This window comes from Apus apus, chromosome 13, assembly GCF_020740795.1.
Source record: "Apus apus isolate bApuApu2 chromosome 13, bApuApu2.pri.cur, whole genome shotgun sequence".
Taxonomy (NCBI): Eukaryota; Metazoa; Chordata; class Aves; order Apodiformes; family Apodidae; genus Apus; species Apus apus.
In genome coordinates, this window is record NC_067294.1 from 4298975 (window position 1) to 4316419 (window position 17445).

At 46.9% G+C, this 17445-nt stretch overlaps 1 long non-coding RNA gene across 7 annotated transcripts in view; it reads right to left on the minus strand.

The window, feature by feature from the left end:
* Positions 1-17445, minus strand: part of LOC127390290 (uncharacterized) — a 56080-nt gene that overhangs the window by 25420 nt on the left and 13215 nt on the right. For 5 of the 7 annotated variants that reach the window (XR_007890831.1, XR_007890832.1, XR_007890829.1 and 2 more), the window contains exons 2-6: positions 17294-17395; positions 11942-12095; positions 10964-11010; positions 9773-9881; positions 6272-6360 (exon numbers count right to left, since the gene is read on the minus strand). This is a non-coding gene — a long non-coding RNA (uncharacterized LOC127390290). The remainder of the gene's footprint in view (positions 1-6271; positions 6361-9772; positions 9882-10963; positions 11011-11941; positions 12096-17293; positions 17396-17445) is intronic. The other 2 variants (XR_007890830.1, XR_007890833.1) reach the window with 2 other exon arrangements.

The following is a 17445-nucleotide window of genomic DNA, read 5'->3' on the forward strand; positions in this document are numbered from 1 at the left end:
CTCTAGCTGGATAAAATCTAGACCCACATCCATGGGGGAAATTCACATAACATTTTGACATATTTTGTGGAGCTGTATCAGAGGCAGACTGCAGAGGTTTGTTAGGGCCCAACTTGGGGGCACATGAGTACACTGTCTCTGCAGATATCAGGGTAAGTGTCCTACCCAGGACTGGCAAACATCCAACAATGTTCTCCACTCCTCAAACTGCCTATAGATAAGTCTGTACAGCCCAGACTGGCACAGGTTTAAGTTACAGTGGAAAATATATTAGATATGTCAAATTGTCTGAAGTTAAACCCAAGGGAATGCTGCCAGAAAGCAGAGCTGTAAGATCAGAGCTGTAAGATCATCCAGTAAGCGGATGCCTCGAGGCATCATCTACTAGCATCTCTATTGCACCACTGTGTGTGAACATTGAGGGTACTCAGACTCCCCATGAAAATGCTGCTCCTGGGATTCAGCATGTGAAGAGCAAGCTGGCACCTCTGGTAAGTTGCTTTCAGAAGTTAATGCTGGCAGATGATTGAGGACACCTGCCAACAGTGCCTCTTTTGTTGCGTAATAACACAGTTCCAAATCACCCACACCCATCTGCAATCCTTTTCCACCCCACTTGCTCAATCCCCTTGAAGTCTACAAATAAGTGCCAGGACAATTTAGAAGAGTATTTGCCAAACATTATCAGAGATAATCGGAATTTACAGCAGGATACCCATGATAAGCATCCAGGCTAAAAGTACTGATCTGTCTGGCTCAGTGAGAACATCAGATGTTCAGTGGCACAAGTAGTAATGGCAGGAGAAAGGTCAAATGTGTCCTGTTATTCAAGCAGAGCCCTCACATTAACCTGCATTGCTCCTCTGAAGACAGAGGAACTGTACAAAACCGAAGCTGGATTTGAAGCAGTGTAATATCAAAGGTGGAGGCAACCCCTCAATTGCTACTCTCAGACAAGCTTGGTTAAGTTTAATCAGTCAAACTTGGCTGAGTCTACTGGTGAGTCTAGTTTCAGACAGGTTTCACTAAGTGTAATCAGACAAACTTGGCTGAGTCTATCGTTGTTTACCACCCACTTGGAGTCCTCAGTGGTGAGAAGATAGGAGGGAGGACTTGGGGAGCCTCCCAGCACACACATTCACGCTCACCCTCTCACTGCCTCTGGACCACAGGCAGGCTGGGACTCCTTCTGGCAATTAGGCCTCTCAGTGACTTAAACCTTCCCAGGTCCCTCCTTCTCTGCTGTCAGATGATTGCTTTGAACTCACAACCATGTTCACTGCACTTTGCTGAGGACCTCTTAGAGGAAGAGCCCTGACTATTATTACCAGCAGTGGGCACCACCACCTTCAAACATGTCCCACAGGCAGATGCAGAAGACTGTCTTTGCACACCTGTCTGCTCAGCATCCTCTCTTCCAGCAGTCAGCCTCAACCAGCCTCTTACTACCAGAGGTAAATCACTCTTTGGGAAGGACCGGCTGGGGTCTGCCAGGCTACCTGGAGCTTCTCTCTCTCCTGAAATTCATAGCACTGCCAAGGTCCCTCATGACATGAACACCAGCTTATGCTCAGCTTCGTCACGCAAGAGTGGGAAGATGTGCTGGATTTCCTTGCAGCAGTGAGACATTTCTGCCTCAAGTCTGAATCCAACTGTAAGAATGAATTAAATTCTTACTGTCAAAATGACCTGAGACACCAGCTTGCCAGTGAAGATGCCTAGTTTCTCCACAGGGCAGGTCCATTCATTTTCATACCAGGACCATTTGGTAACATTCCTGTATTCAGAAATCCCTTTTTGAAAAAAAAAAAAAATTTAAAAAAAAACAACAACACACTACTCATTTGTCTCAAAGTTTGATGTGGTATAAATTGAAATGTCACTTCAGAGGCCCCTGACAAACCACTTCAAGAAGAAGGGCCCCAGCATTTGTGGCCTTTGTACCAGCTGCTTTTCCATTTTGGGAAGGGTTTAAGATGGCTGGAATAGCCAGTCTCTTCCCATCACCCCTGCATTCAAGCCAATGTCGAAAGTTCATCTGATAATTACGCCACCAAGAGGTGAATAATAGTTTGAATTCCTCAGGCTAGATTGTCTGGCTGGAGGATCCAAGTAAATCCCATTGACTTGCAGCAGAGCTGCTTGTCCATAGGAGGGGGAGATCAGTGCTCCTGGAGTCCCAGGCCCCTTTCTCAGAGGGCTTCAAGCACAGATGAGAACTGGAGAGGCAAAAGACAGCCAAAGGAAGCAGGTGCAGTTCCCAGAGTATCCCTACACCATAGACTGTGCTGAAAAGAAGGATCCACCCTTCCCCAGGATGGCCTTCATACAGTGTGCAGTGACACAAAAACATGAGACAGCCATTAATAAACGTGCCCAGAGAGAGGCTTTAGCCAAAAGTAATTGATACCTTTTCATACAGCTTCTGGGACTCAGCATGAATGAAACAGGCAGGTAACTGGAAACATTTAGGAGCTTGTGCTTGCAGGAACCCAACTGCAAACCATATTTTCAAACGGGGAATCTGGGGAAGACCTCCAGAACCCCATAAAAGGTAATTCAGCCTAGCTTGGCAGGGCTTTGCAAAGCAGCTGGGTTATTGTCATGGTCACAAAGCTGGTGAGGGCTGACAATGCCCTCAAAGACTGAATGGTCTAACACTCCTTTGGCCTTCAGCCGTGGAAGTGCTCTGTTATGGTAGAAGACAAGATCCAGTTTGTTTGGACACTTTCAGAGTGGTGGGCAGCTTTGCTTGGGAATTTCTCCTCCTACACAAAGCATCTACACAAAGCAATTCCTCCCAACATGCTGTTAACTGGCATTTTGGAGCACAGGAATTTCCACATGAACTTATTGCACTAATACTGGGCAGAGACACAACCCTGCACTTCAGAAACGCTCTCGCTCCAGCTCCTCCTCTACATAGCAGCTCACTAAATAATGCACCTTGCTTGAAATTTAGGTGCATAATGGCACTGTGCTCTGGCCATCAACAGGACATTATTTCAGCTCCCATGAGCTCTACACAGCTCTTCTACCAAGTCTGGAGGATGCTAATGTGAAACTGTTCGAGTCAGCAAGACTTACCCTGGCTCCTCTGAACCCAAGCTGTCCCCCTGCATTCCTCAGCATTTGGGAAGAGGGGAGAAGCTCAGGTTTTCTTTATATCCCAAGTGAATAGGAAATTCTTTACATTCCAGATCTGTAGAAGAGAGCCCTGCTTCTAATGAAGTTTTGCTACACTTCTCTTTCTTGGCTCTCTTTCAATGGAGAGAGTCACAATTGACCTGGTCTGGCATCTTTCCAGCACTCAGGACTACCAGAATGAAAAATAATAAGCAACTACAGATCTGGCAACTGTTGTATCTCACAACAGTGGACCTGTTTTGTTCCAGCTAATGGTGCCGCTCTGCTGACTTTCAAGCAGGCTGGAGAGAATAAATTGCTGCAGTTTATTCCCATACAGCTGACATTCCCACCATGCCATCACTCACAAGCAGGGATCTGAACATTAGAACTGTAACCCACCACCCCAGACAGCCTTCAGTCCTCGGAGGGGAGTCAGTGGAGAGGAGACTTTCCACTTCAAGACTCAACGCCAACTCAAGCTGCTGGCAGCAAGAGCCCCAAAACCAAACTTATGGCTTAGAGAGGTGAGTAACACTTTAATTTCTAGCATACTAACAATGTTCTCAGGTTACATGAGGGCTTTTCAGGTGGTGGGGAGGAGAGGCAGGGATATGATTTTCAGTTTCAGACAGCAGCTTTCCCCCTTCTGGCACACCGAGTTCTGCTCTCACCTACCTGTGGGCTTGTCAAGGGTGGTCACTTGAGCATCCTGGCAAACTAGGAGCTCCAACCCCACAGTGTGCTTGCCTCAGCCATCTGCCTGCACGAGCATCTCTTACCCTCACACCCAGGAAACCCAGGCAGACTGTGGTTTCCAAAGCAGGAGAGGACTCCACAGCACCTGAACAAGGGGTGAAGAAGCCTTGACGAGCTCTGCCCTCTTGGACATCTCACTTCATTAATGAGGTACTTTTAAAGCAGCCACTCCACCAATACTTCATATAGTGTCTCAGGTTCAGAGAAGAGGCAAATGCTGCACAAGACACCCAGCTGAGATGCGGGCTCAGCTGTGCAGCAGAGCATCAGCTGGGCTCCACAGCCTCCTCCCAAACACAGCTCACAGGCAGGTTAAGAAGAAATAAGAAGGGATAGAGATGCTGCAGGGAAATAGTGGCCAGAAAATCTCATCTTCTCAGTGAGTGTCTTTCCATAGCACTAGGAACTGTATATAATGGAGGTCACCAGAACCACAAGTGTGGGGTTTGGATTTATTCTTTCAGCCTCTGCTCCACCTTTCAGCAGCACAAACTGCTCTGACAAACTGTCCTCTAACAGCACATCTCTTGCAGCCACAAAAGTTCACTGTCCAACAAACTAACTCAAACCTACCATCATGCCCCAGGAAAACACATTCCCTGGATATTCCTCTGCAGCAGCCAAGGAGGCAGGGCATCCCATTCTGTCCACGTTGCCTACAACGGGGCAGCAGCAGAGGGGACCCTCAGGCACTGGGCAGAGCTGGGGCAGAAACCTCCTCCCCTATCCCAGCTGTGCAGGACCCACAGCCTCAGCCCTATAGCACAATAACCATCTTGCACATCAACTGCAGGCCTAATCCAGAGTCTAGTAAAAACAAGGGTCAGGGGTGGATGGGGGTTTGGAACCTCCCAGCTCCAAATGACAAAACAGTTGAGGATCAGACATTTCCTTGGCAGACCAGAGGGTGAGGTGAACCTGAGGGCAGGACCTGCCTCTTGAAAGGAACTTTATTCCCCCTGTTGCCTGAATATCAACTCTTTCTTTTAGTATTTTGCTTTTAAGTTGTGTGAGTTAATAGATTTTGGGTATCCAAGAGCCTTGTCCTAACACTGTGTTATCTCCTAGAGAAACTCCTAGATGTTTTTCTAAAACGTAGCAAGAAAACTCAGTGGTGTCTCAAATGCCTGAGAGAGGAACTTTGTCCACTTAACACAAATGTTGTTAACAAGAACTCTGACTCACCTCTACTTCTGTTGCTTATTTAACCTGTAACATTTTAAATGCATTTACTGACCAGCTCTCTAAACAGAAGTAAACTTTTTTTTGGCAGGGAGGGCAGGCAGAGACAAAGCCCTGGCTGTCCTGTCCTTGCACTGCACACATGCCTTCATATTATCATTTCCTAATTTCCAAAGGCTACGGCTGCCCGGGGACAGCCCTGCCTGCCAGGGCTGCTGCAGGCTCCACTTGGAGTTCACGCCAGCTGGAGTTCAGAGCCATCTGGACACTGCTGCATTCAGCACTGAACCCTGATGGGTCAAGTGTTTCCAGAGCAGCTGAGGATGCATTAGATGAGGGATTTTTGTTTTCCTGAGACTTTCCATCAATTAAGAAATCTAGCTTGCTTCCAGGACACCTGAACTGGAGTTTAACAGACACACTGTCTCTGTCACCCTCTAATACAAAGAAAATTCAAGCCCTACTGTATTTTTAGGGGTTTTCTACCTAGGAAGTTTACCTCTCAGCTGACGAAAAGACAGCAATCCGAGCACCCCCTGAGATCACTGCCTAGATACACCCTTGAGCAATTAGCACCCACATCTAGTAGATCTAGAAGAGGCCAACAGGAGCTTAGGCTCAGAGCACTGCTGGCTTTCATTAGATAAACTTTTCACTGCAGAAAACCTTTTCAGAAGGGGGGAACAGAGAGAGTATGACCCGAAAACTGCTCCACCAGTTGTAAACAGAACCAGGTATGTGCCAGCATGAAATGCAACACAGGGTGAGAAAAATAAATCACTCATGCCTCTTTTTTAATGAAATGGCATTCAAATCTAAGAGTTTGGGCACTGCACAAAAACCTGCACTGTTGAACTGCACTGTAACTGCACTGTTACAAAGCTGCAGCTCTGATTTATATTGAGTCAAGTGCAAGCTAACCAGGCCTGGCTTTCTAGATTGCCTTTGGGTGGAAACAAACACATTCACTTTAATGATGTGCTCAGGTTGCTTGACAGGCCTGCAGAGCTGCTTGACACCAGCTGCTTCCATATCAAATGCTGTCCACAGAGTTAAAATTAGACTGATCGTATTTCCTGGAGTGGCCAGGGCTGTGCAGCCTGAGTCTGGGCTCCCCCACAATGAAGTGTCCACTGCTCAGCATCAACCAGGCACACAGTACCTTGTGGAAGCCCAAACACCATTGTTGTTGATTTACACTAACCTCTTCTCCTCCCTGGACTTGAGGAAAGGCACATGCCACTGTCACAAGAGGTGTCTGTGAGAGCTTGAACAGTCCACGCTTGATGATTCCTACAGACAGAAAATAACCATTAGACCAGGTGTATACGATTATTTTTCATTCAAGAAACATCTGGGCAAGTTATTTAAGTTTATGCAATGCTTCTTGCCAGCTCAATCTGCTACAAAATGGCTTGGGTTTTGTGAAATTATTTCCCTATAAAAAGCTTCCTTTGACTGCACAGTGATGCCTTAATTTAGGCAACTTGAATAATGATGGGTTTGGGAACTGGCACTTTTAACTGCTTCATAATCTATGCCTTATTTCTACAAACATGCCTCTAAACTACGGGGTTCAGCAATATTCTGATTATCTGCAAATTTCATGCCTGAAAAAGTGTAAAACCTTGGAGGCTGGAATAGATTTTTTTACCATGTTTTACAGTGCAAGAGACAGGTCCCTGATTTGAGCTTTGTGATGGCACTGCAGCACGTGCAGTGGGATGACAGTACTCTGACCACCACAGGTCTTCCAGGCTTGGTTACACGATGCACTCTGGGTTCCTGCAGTTTTGGATCATTACCAGGAGCCCTGCTGGTGGAACCAGAACTGTTGGTGTAGACTCAGACTCTCCTTTAGATGCCAAGTGCTGCCCCAGCTTCTCTGGGGAAGAGATCAGGGATGGGAGCTAGCCTAGACATAGAACTGAGAGCAAGTATTTAAGAAACCCCAGCTCTGCCCCACTGTGCAGTGTCTCTCCAGCCTCTGCAAGAGCCATGCAAGGCCAAAATGACTGAAAAACCCCTCGTCATGTTGGCATCAGTGCCAGCTGCATCCCCTTGCTCCGCTCACACCAGATAGCACTAACATCCTGCTCTAGCAGCATTTAAAAATACATCTCTTGAGATATCTTGATTGCTCAGGTGGTAACAGAGGGAAGAGCCCTGCTCCAGCATGGGCAGGAGGTGGCCAAAGGCCTGGTCCTTTAGATGCTCTCCTGCCAGCTCCCAGGCCTGCTCACCCCACAGCACAGTACACAGCAGAGCAGAGGGAGCTGCTTTCACCCAGCTCTGGTGGCCAGCGACTGGCCCTCTGGGTCACAATACCCACTGCAAACCCCTCAGGAGAACCACAGCACTGGGCTGCTGCCCCAGGAAAGGTGTCTCTGGTCAGATCCAGGCACCACCAACCCGAGAATATGGGGTTGTCTCCCCAGCAGCTCAGACAGACACTCCTGTTAAGAGGCGAGCAAGCTAAAAACATCTCCTGGCATGTCAGTGAAACCAGAGATGAAATTAAATCATGCTTCTCTCAAGCAAACAGTCTCCAGGGGGATCCTGGATTTCTTGTTTAATTGTACAAGTTCAAATCTCACCCACTGCCCCCAGCTTCACCCACTGGAGCAGGGCAGACCAGGCAGTGGCAGAGCCCCCAGCATGACTCTGTGAACGTGAGCCCAGCATGAGCAATGCTGGTGGAGCTGAACCAGGACAAGATTTTTAGGCCAGAATTCACCGTGGGCACAGATGTGAGGTGCTAAAGTGCACTGATGGGCAGCCTGGAGGATTATGTGCTGCTATTCCTGTACACGGGCTCCCCTGCCTGGGGAACAGGCTGGAAGCAGCTCTCATGGCAGCAGAGATCAGACGAAGTGCCAGGGTCAAGGCATGAAACTCAGACACTCACCTCCATGTTCACTGCAGCCTTCTCCATTGCACAGCAAAAGCACAGGCAGCTCAGGGGCCTCACATGCAAAGGGGCAAGAGGACAGGCAGGCTCAGGAGCTTCAGCTCATCTCTGGATCCATCAGCTTGATGGCATCAGGGCTATATGGCAGAAGCATCAGACCACCAGGTAGGATATGCTGTGGGATAACCACCCAGGGCACACTTGTGGGACAGGAGGTGACAGAAGCTACAGAAGGAGCACACTGCTTCACATAGCCCTGGAGAAAAATATTATGCAGGCCCTGGAAAAGCTACCCCAGATTCCTGGTTGCTTCTGAGTACAACTAAGCTATTGCTATCAGTCTACAGACATCCCATTTCAATGTGTTCCCTCCTGAAGATATACTTTCTCTTTACTCCCACTCGAAACAATTCAAATCAGCAAAGTAAAAGCAAAAGGCTCTGGGACAGAAAAGGCTCTTTCTCCATTTTGGTAATTAGTGGTGTAGTAATGAAGTCCCATGCTACACTGATTGCTACAGCAGTCACAATTCATCATTCCTTCTTCTCAAAGAAGGGACACATGTAACAGGTCTGGTTTGGGGACAGCAGAGAGCAGAACATGCTGCATTCTGAAAGGGCAAACGTAACAGGCAGGTGTGAGCAGCAGAAACAGCAAGTCATGGCTGGGGCACACACAGTTCCATACACTGACTACAGAGTTCCCATCTTCTCCTAAGCCTGCTGGAATGACACATTCACCTCGCTGGAAGGTGTGTCCCACAGGATGCTGGAGCTGACTCGCTCTTTCTTCTCTGGCCCAGTTAACTGAAACTTCCTTGTGACTCACAGGAGAGTCTGACTTGCTGGTTGAATAGTGTACTGTGACATTTTCTACTCATAAAAAAAAGACTGGCTTGTCTTATGTATTAAGGCTGAGGCTCTTCTTCATTTTTCACTGCAAGTATCCACGGGGGAAATAGGAAAAGCATCCTCCAGCAGTCAGCGGCGAAAGAGCCGGAATTGGATTCATACCCTCCTCACACACAGCTGGGCTCATGCAGGCAGGAGGAGCCACTGGCTCCTGGCCCTGTGCAGCTCCTGAGCCACCAGTTTGCTCACAGATCTGTACCAGAGCAGAGCAGCTCAGCACTGCCTCAGGACATCAGCTCTCCAGCCCAGCTCTGACAACACAGAGAAGTAGGAATCCATGAGACACTGAGCCTGTGGGGAGTTCCCCAGGGCCTTGTTACTACACAGCATCCTAACAGCAGAAATAGCTGTTTCCAGGTTCCTGAAATACCATTCTTTCCATGGCACTAACACGTGTCCTTAGGAACACATGAAGGACTCCCAGCCTCCACCAAATGTAGCCATTGGGACGTGCCTGTGCAACCTGAATGCCAAAGAACACACAGCACAGGCAGCCCAGAGCAGGCAAGTGCATCAGGACACCCTGGAACTCCACCAATATTATTGCCCTTGCTCACATCTGTGTGTACCCTGCAGGCTACAGCCATGGGCACCAGAGTCTTCACGTACTTACGCTCCCCAGGATCTGCAGTTTTCATGTGTTAGGCAGTCAGGGCTCAAAATCCTTCCACATTCCTGTAATGCTCTGGCACGCAAAGAAGTTGGGCTGGGTTAGGGCTTTTTATAGGGAAGAGAGGAAGCAAATGACCAGGATCTCAGTTTGACATGAATTTACTTACTTCAATAAGTATGGAGCCTTATGATTTCAAGAGGAAGCTTAGCATCTCTTAAAATAAGCTCTAGATGTCCTTTAATGTCGGTACTTAAAAAGGGATTTAGTCACCTGGTTCTAGGAACTCCAGTTTGACTCAAGTGTCCAGTATCTGTTGGCAGTTCAGCTGTTATCCAAAGAAGGGGAGGGAAAGCCAGGATTTTCCAGCCCTGAGAAACAGCTGTACTCAGAAGAGGCATGCAACAGAAAGGATAAAATGAATTCAGCCCCAGCCCTACTTGGGAGCTGCTCCCAGCGCTGGATGCAGAGCCCAACTCCCACCGCAGGTCCCGCAGGGCTGCACGGAGCACACCCCACTAGGCGGCCCCAGAGCCACACCAGGAGGGACCTCTGCTCCCCCTGGACCCGGGGACCTTCCAGGCAATGGAAAGGTGATTTGAAAGGAGAGCTATTGAGGGCCCATGTCTTCACGTTGCACTCGCAATGGGACGTGTCCCCTGAGCAGTAACACGCCAGGACGTGCAGCCCTGCACGCTGCCCAGGGACACCAACATCCCACCAACTGCACCGTGTGAGCCACACACAGGGTGTGCTTGCACATGGTCACCAGCTCGTCTGGGATGTCTCTTACTTAATTAACAGGCCAAGCTTTCCACTCTGCCTTTTCCTACATTAAGGCTACTGTTGCCCAAATGCCATTACACTGAGATGACTGATGTTATTTTCCCTGTGACAGTCTGCTCTGTACAATGGACAAACTTGTCTAAAACTCAGGAAAGACTTTAAACCATGGAGCTTGTACTGTGGCACACACATTTCAGCAGCCATGCTCTGCTCCATGCTTGAAAGTCTTTGCTAATCCCAGAGGCAGCCTGTTCTTGAAAGCCTTGAAAGCTTTCTGCCTTTCCTGAACAGCATGTGTAGAAGTGTCCAGAGGAGTTCCACGCAGTTTTTGAGATGCAAATCTAATATCCTACCTACTCAGCTTCAAACGCCTAATGGACAGAAAATGAGCCTTTGAAATAGAGCACTTCAGTGCTTCATGTTCTGAAAATATGCTACAAAAAATTGGTCTTTGTCATGTTCTCCATGTTCAGGTGCATTTCTACAATTTAGAAAGGCTCTCAGTAAGCTTCAGATCCAATCAGGATTCTGCAGTTTCTGTAATTACCCTGTCAGTGGCTAGAATAACCTCTTCCAGCTATTTCCTTATTTTCAGAATATCTTACCCAATGCAAACCTGCCCTTCTTCCCACCCAAAGAGCAGTCATTTTAAAAAATCATTCCACAATTTGAAATTACCACAAAGTCCCTTGCGATCTAATGGGTCATCTCAGAATCCTTGGGGCCTGGGAAGAGAAACAAAATAATTTTTTCTCACTTCCTACAGAAGTCTTATTCTTCACACCCCAGGAGCAACAGAGAAGCCACTTTCAAATCACATATTCAAGTCATCAAGTAACTCACAACTAGGAAGCTCACTACTGAAGTGGTGACAATTTTCCCACTTAGCCATATGGCACAGAAGAAATACAGCTCCAGACTGAGCTTTCTCCAGCCCACTATCTTTGACAAAGCCTCATTCTTTGCAGTCCTATGTTCAAATCACTGTTAAGCCACGTTGGGGAGTGCCACAAGATATCCAAGTGTCTAGCATTCTCTCCCAAAGCTTGAACACCTCTAGGAAAACGAGTAACACCATCAGGTAGATGCAGATGGCTTGCAAAATGCATCACATTCAAACTGACTGAAGGTTGTTAGCCTGTATATCTATTTGAGCCTGTTTTCTAAATAAAAGATGTGCTGGCACATTGCTATGATGGACCAGCTTTGGTTTGTCTCACTTCTAAGCCTAAATTTTAAAATGTTCTCCTCCCCCCTACACACACAGTCTATAATGCAGTGCATTTCAGATCCAGCAGATGCTCATTTTTTTCCTAAAACAGATTTAATGGGTTTTCCATGATCTAAACACCTGGCAAAAGGGCTCCATGCAGCTTTAATACTTTCCTAACCCTGTGTTAAATTCGTCCTAGTGTTGCACATGGCATAATTCTGCAGCCATGTCAACTATTCAGGTAATGCTAGAATGTCGTCATTATGGTTTGTGTCAACAGCATGATCTGTATGTACCTTGTAATCATTCTGGTGTTGGGTTGCAAAGGTCCTTGGACTCTTCATTTGGCTGAGTCTAATTCTGTCCTCTTCACAAAGATCTAGAGTTACACTAAGTAAAGGCTGACATTTACATGAGACACTGGGACTGCTAGAATGACTCACCAAGGTAAAAACTTGGCTGTATACTCTCTCAAGGGTGTAAGCTGCTCAGTTCTGATCTGCTGCAGAAAGCCTCTGTGCTTGGCAAGGCAAACATGGACAAGAGGGGCACGTCATGTGTGGAGCTCAGCAGGACTCAGAGCAGGATCTCAGGAATCTGAAAACAGAGAGTTAAAGAAGCCTAGAGCAATCCCGCATAACTTAAAGTGAGATATGCCAGAGAGAAAACAGCTATTTCAGAGTGACCTTCCAGTGTTCTCCTGGAAGCTGAATGACCTCTCCTCCCTCCCTTCTACTGCTGTGCTGGACAGCCAGGCACAGCCTCCCACACAGGACAGCTCTGCACTCCCACAGCAGCCCACTGTGTCAATCACGGGAAACCAATTAGTAGCAGCCGGGCTGGTAAGAGTTGCAGCCAGAGTCCAAATGCTCTTAGTACGTTTACTCTCCCAAATTCACTTTGCCCTTTAAATCAGCACCTGGCACCACATTCAGCACACTTCAAGGTCCTGAGCCCCAGTGTCATTAGGTCTCAAACAAAACCAGACAGTTCAGACTAAAACAATGACTGTTCCAGTGATGAAGCTTATAAACCTTTTATCTGTTTCTATGAACTCTTCTTCATCCAAATATAAAATAAAGAGTGAAAGCATCCAACATACTCATGAGAAGCAAACTGTGAGAGCACCTACCATAAATGATGCACACAAAGGATGAGTTTATCTACACACCAGGGGGCTGCAAGCAATGTGGATGTCAAGGATGCTTTAAACAGTAGACACCTACAGCAGCCCAGCATGAAGAGAATTCCCAATAATGGGATCTCCTCTCACCTGAATGAAGAAGACCTGCTTTGGCAGGTTAGCCTAGCCTCCCTCGAGCATGGGGAGTTGCAGCACCACATCTATAGCTGCCTGTATTTAGGGTGTAAACACTGCCATGGCATCTCACATGGCATCAGTCCAACTTCACTTGCAACTCTGACAGCCATCATCCTTGGCCATGGTCTCTGCCATGGCAGAAGGTCTTAGCAGTAATCATCACACTGAAGAACTAATACCTTGCAACTGAGTAAGTGGCTTGAGCACAAATTTGTGAGCTAGTGCTATTCCTGTTTAGTGCTAAAGTTCAGTGCCTGTTTTATCATGGCTGGAAACGTGTCAGAAGCTGTTCTTATTCAGTTCAGTAGACCAACCTCTCTCCAAGATACTCCTTCTTGCTCCAGATAAAGTGTGTCCAGCTTTTCCAAGCAAGCTTCCTGGAGTATCTCACTGTGCTTTGATCTTGAACCACCGCCTGCCCCAGTCCTACCTCTGACCAGGTCACTCTTGCTAAGGGGCACGTCTGTGCCTTCTGCTTTTGTGCATGTCTTGCCTGACTCCAGACTGATCATAGATTTGGAGTCACAGTGGAACAATCAAGAGTGATGGCATCATTTACTTGAAGTCCTGGCTCACTGGGGAGGTCCCAATGGACTGGAGGGTAGCAAATGTAACACCCATCTATAAGAAAGGCAGAAAGGAGGATCCAGGAAACTATAGACCTGCCAGTCTGACCTCAGTACCAGGGAAGGTCATGGAGCAGATCATCTTGAGTGTTATTAGAAGATATATTGAGGACAACAGGGGATCAGGAGCAGTCAGCATGGGTTTATGAAAGGCAGGTCCTGCCTGATGAACCTGATCTCCTTTGATAACCTGATGACCCAACTATTGGATGAGGGAAAGGCTGTGGATATTGTCTATCTGGACCTCCAAAAAGCATTTGACACAGTTCCTCATAGAACTCTCATAAAAAAAACGGCTGCTCATGGCCTGGATGAGCACACTGGAATAGGCTGCCCAGGAAGGTGGTGGAGTCAACCATCCCTGGATGTGTTTAAGGGTCATTTGGATATGGTGTTGGTGGACGTGGTTTAGGGGAGAACTTTGTAGAGTAGGGATGATGGTTGGACTAGGTGATCCCAAGGGGCTTTTCCAACCTGCATAGTTCTATGATCCTATGATCCTATCTCTAAGTACAATCAAGTCTTCTACTGTACAGAAATAAGAAGGGCGTAGATTCTTCAATGCAGTTTTGTTAATGTTTCAGTTGTATGAGGTGGTCTTTAAGCAGATGTGCCAGCCCAGGAACTCCTTTCACAGTCTGCATGTGTCTGATTTTTCACTGTCCTTTTTCTTTGTCGGAAAAAACAGAAAAAAACAAACCAGCCAATTTTACAGGTCCTGCAAACTAACTATACTGACCATGACCTGATAAACTGCAAGGAGACAAATCAAACAGCACTGCAGGCATCTGTGGTGGAGCAGAGCCAGGATTGGTTTGTGGCGGGAACCCGGGGCAACTGAATAACATTGGCTTCCCATGCCCTCCTCCCACATCCAAGGGCTTGGGATTATCCAGCAGTCCTTGCATCACGGCACAACCCCGGTGTTGGCCACATGAAACAACCTTGGACAGGAGCCATCCTTGAACTGCTTGAGAAATACTTATAACTCAAGAGCAACAGATAGAAATATGAAGGCCATGGGTGGTGCAAGCACACGTGTAACTGCTTGGCTGGATCCCAGCCAACGGCAACATGCTGCAGGTTTGGGTGAGACACACAGGGACTTGTTCTCACCAGACATGTCTTGATGCCTTGGAGCAGCCCATTGTCTCACGTGGCTGCATGCTGTTGTCTACACCAGTCAAATCCAACCAGACTGCAAAATACCCTTCACTGTAATCAGGACTGTTTTGGAGAGGGACAAAAAGCAGGGGAGAGAGAGAGAACAGATCTCACATAAAGAATTTAGCCCAAACTGCTATGCAAAGCCTCTGAGGAGTTCAGATGCATATACTGATTTTATTAGATGAAGTGGGTGCTTTTATAGCCTTCTGACCTGTTTGAAGTAATTAAATCCTAGTCTGTTGAGGTGCCCCCATATCTCTACATCATGCAACTGTCACAAATGTGACTCCAAAGAGGGTGGCAGTCAGGTAGAAGACCCCAAATTTTAGTTACTCTACCTACTCTGCCTTAGCAACTGATCACTAAACAACAAACAGCTTTGTAAGCACCTGCCAATACCTTAAGGTACTGTTTGCATGACTGCAAAAACAAGGCACAAACACAGGACTTGGCTGTATGTGACAGCATCAGCTACCAGACAAGGCAGAACAAGGCTCTGAATTTTACTCTGCAGGTGCTAAGAGTGAGAGGGTGAACAGTTGGCTTAATGGATGAGGAACACAAAACCCAGAGCACCCTTGAGCAAGTCAGCAACCCAGAAGCATTGCATAACACCAGAGATCAGCAGGGGACAGTTACTGCATCTACAGCCAGCAGAAAGTCAGTTCAGTTATTCCATGCCTTATCCTTGCTGACAAACCAGGTTCATCTCTTTCCCTGCAGCTGTAGCTCAGGGCAGACAGAGTCAGGAGCACCATCCCCACACCTCACACATGCTGCTGCCTCTCAGACCAAAGCCACATTTTTATGTTCCCCCTAGGAGCAGAGGATATGACAACAGCACTGCTGCTGCTGCAAGTTGTTTTTCAAGATCAGCATTTTAACTGATGCAACTGTGCACATGAGAAAGAGCAACATGAGACCACTACCCTGCAGTACTCCATCAAGAAAAATCTCTCTTGCTGTAGTAAAAAGGAAACAAAGATAAAACCTGTAAACTTTTTAATAAGAAGCTACCATTAACCACTTTTCTTGCACAATCTGGGAAATCCCTGGGTAATCTGGTCTAGGGGATCCTGCTCTAGCAGGGGGGCTGGACTAGGTGATCTCCAGAGGTCTCTTCCAACCTCAGCCATTCTGTGACCCTGTGTGCATGATTCTGTCAATCCATTATGCTACAGTCCATACATGAGAAGGATCTGGTAGCTGGTTTATGAGGCACCACTGTCACCTTAGGTAAAGTCACAAGGGTTTTCTTTAGACTCTTCCCTCGTAATGAAGAAAAACCTTGATCATGGAGTCAAGTTTCATGGGTGACTTGGGTCCATACCAATAACCTTGGTTAAATGTCTCCATGCTCTAGCAGTGACCTGAGCCTACTCTCAAATACTAAGGATGCTTTTCTCTGGCACGTACTATTTGCTCTCCAACCAGCATATGCTCAGTTCACAAAACAACCATCACTGTGTTGTAAGGAAATTGAGATAGTTCTACACACACTGATTTATGTTTGTCTCTCCAGGTTCATAGGGTAAACCCACAGGCTAAGCTTCCTCACAAGTCTCAGCATCCTGGCACAGCCAGAGGAATGTCACAGTAAGTGCAAACATTGTTGGGTCAAGTACACTCAGCCTCCTTAAGTCTGTCTCCATCCTGCCTTGTTAATTTTTACACACACACACTAGGAAAAAGAGGAAAGCCACCAGTGTTTTCCTGACCATTGGTTCCTCAACCAATGAAGTCTCTAGCAGCCATTCAGTCCACTTGAGTTACACCACTTTAATTCAGCCATTATCTATTTACCCTCAAAGAGCAGGTTACACTTTTTTCATTTGTTATTTATAGCATTTTAGAAATATTTTACAAAGACCAGCTCAAGCCAATCCTTAGTCAAGTGACTAAGAGGCAAGGGTCAGCATAACTATCAAGATCTAAAGCCTAAGCACTGGAAAAGGGCTTTCTGCCTTGGAATATCTCCTAGCCAGAATTGCTAAGGGAATCGATGGAGCAGGGGACAGGGCTGGAAAGTCCCAAGAGGCTGCCACACAGCTTAGCTATTTGTCAGCCTACTTCAAAGATTCACTTCAGAATCACTTCAGATAATTGATTTGGAACACATATTTGGTCAAGAGCTGGGGAATTCAGATGACCTAGAAACAGACTTACATCTTAACTCAGGCTGAGAGGGAAAGAGCTGATAGCTTGGGTTATTTCAGAGAAAAGAGAGATTATAAAAAAGACTAGTGCCACAGCAAAACAAACCCAAGCACTTCAGTTGCACATTTATATTCAAGATTCAAAAGCTAAACGAGACAGATTCAAGTGCACATCCACACTTCACCATGGAACAAGGACATTATCTTGCCCTGCAAGTGTTTGATCATCTTAAAGCCGCCTTTCTGGCTTAATCAGAGACCTTGCAGCAACCTCTGCATCAGCTGAGCTTTAACGGAAGATGGCAGGACAGAGTAACAAATTCCTGCTTATTTCTCTACCTTCAGCCTCAGTGTAGTTACCACACACACCACACAAGCCAAGAAGTGTTAGACCTGGGTAGGATCAACTAACCCAGGCGGGGGTCTCTGTAGAAGGGGACAACTACTGACAAGCAACACTGATCACAGAGACTACAAGATGTGAGCAATTAACTGGCTTATAGCCATAAGACCAGCAGCACTTACCAGTTATCAGCTCCTCTTCCCACTGACTTGGTGTTCACAGTCCAGGGAGACATTTCCTCTTGGAGCACTTGAATGGAGACTTTCCACAGGGTATTTATTAGGCTGGCACATGAACAACAGATAAAACACTCTGTCATCTTCTTTTGTTTCAA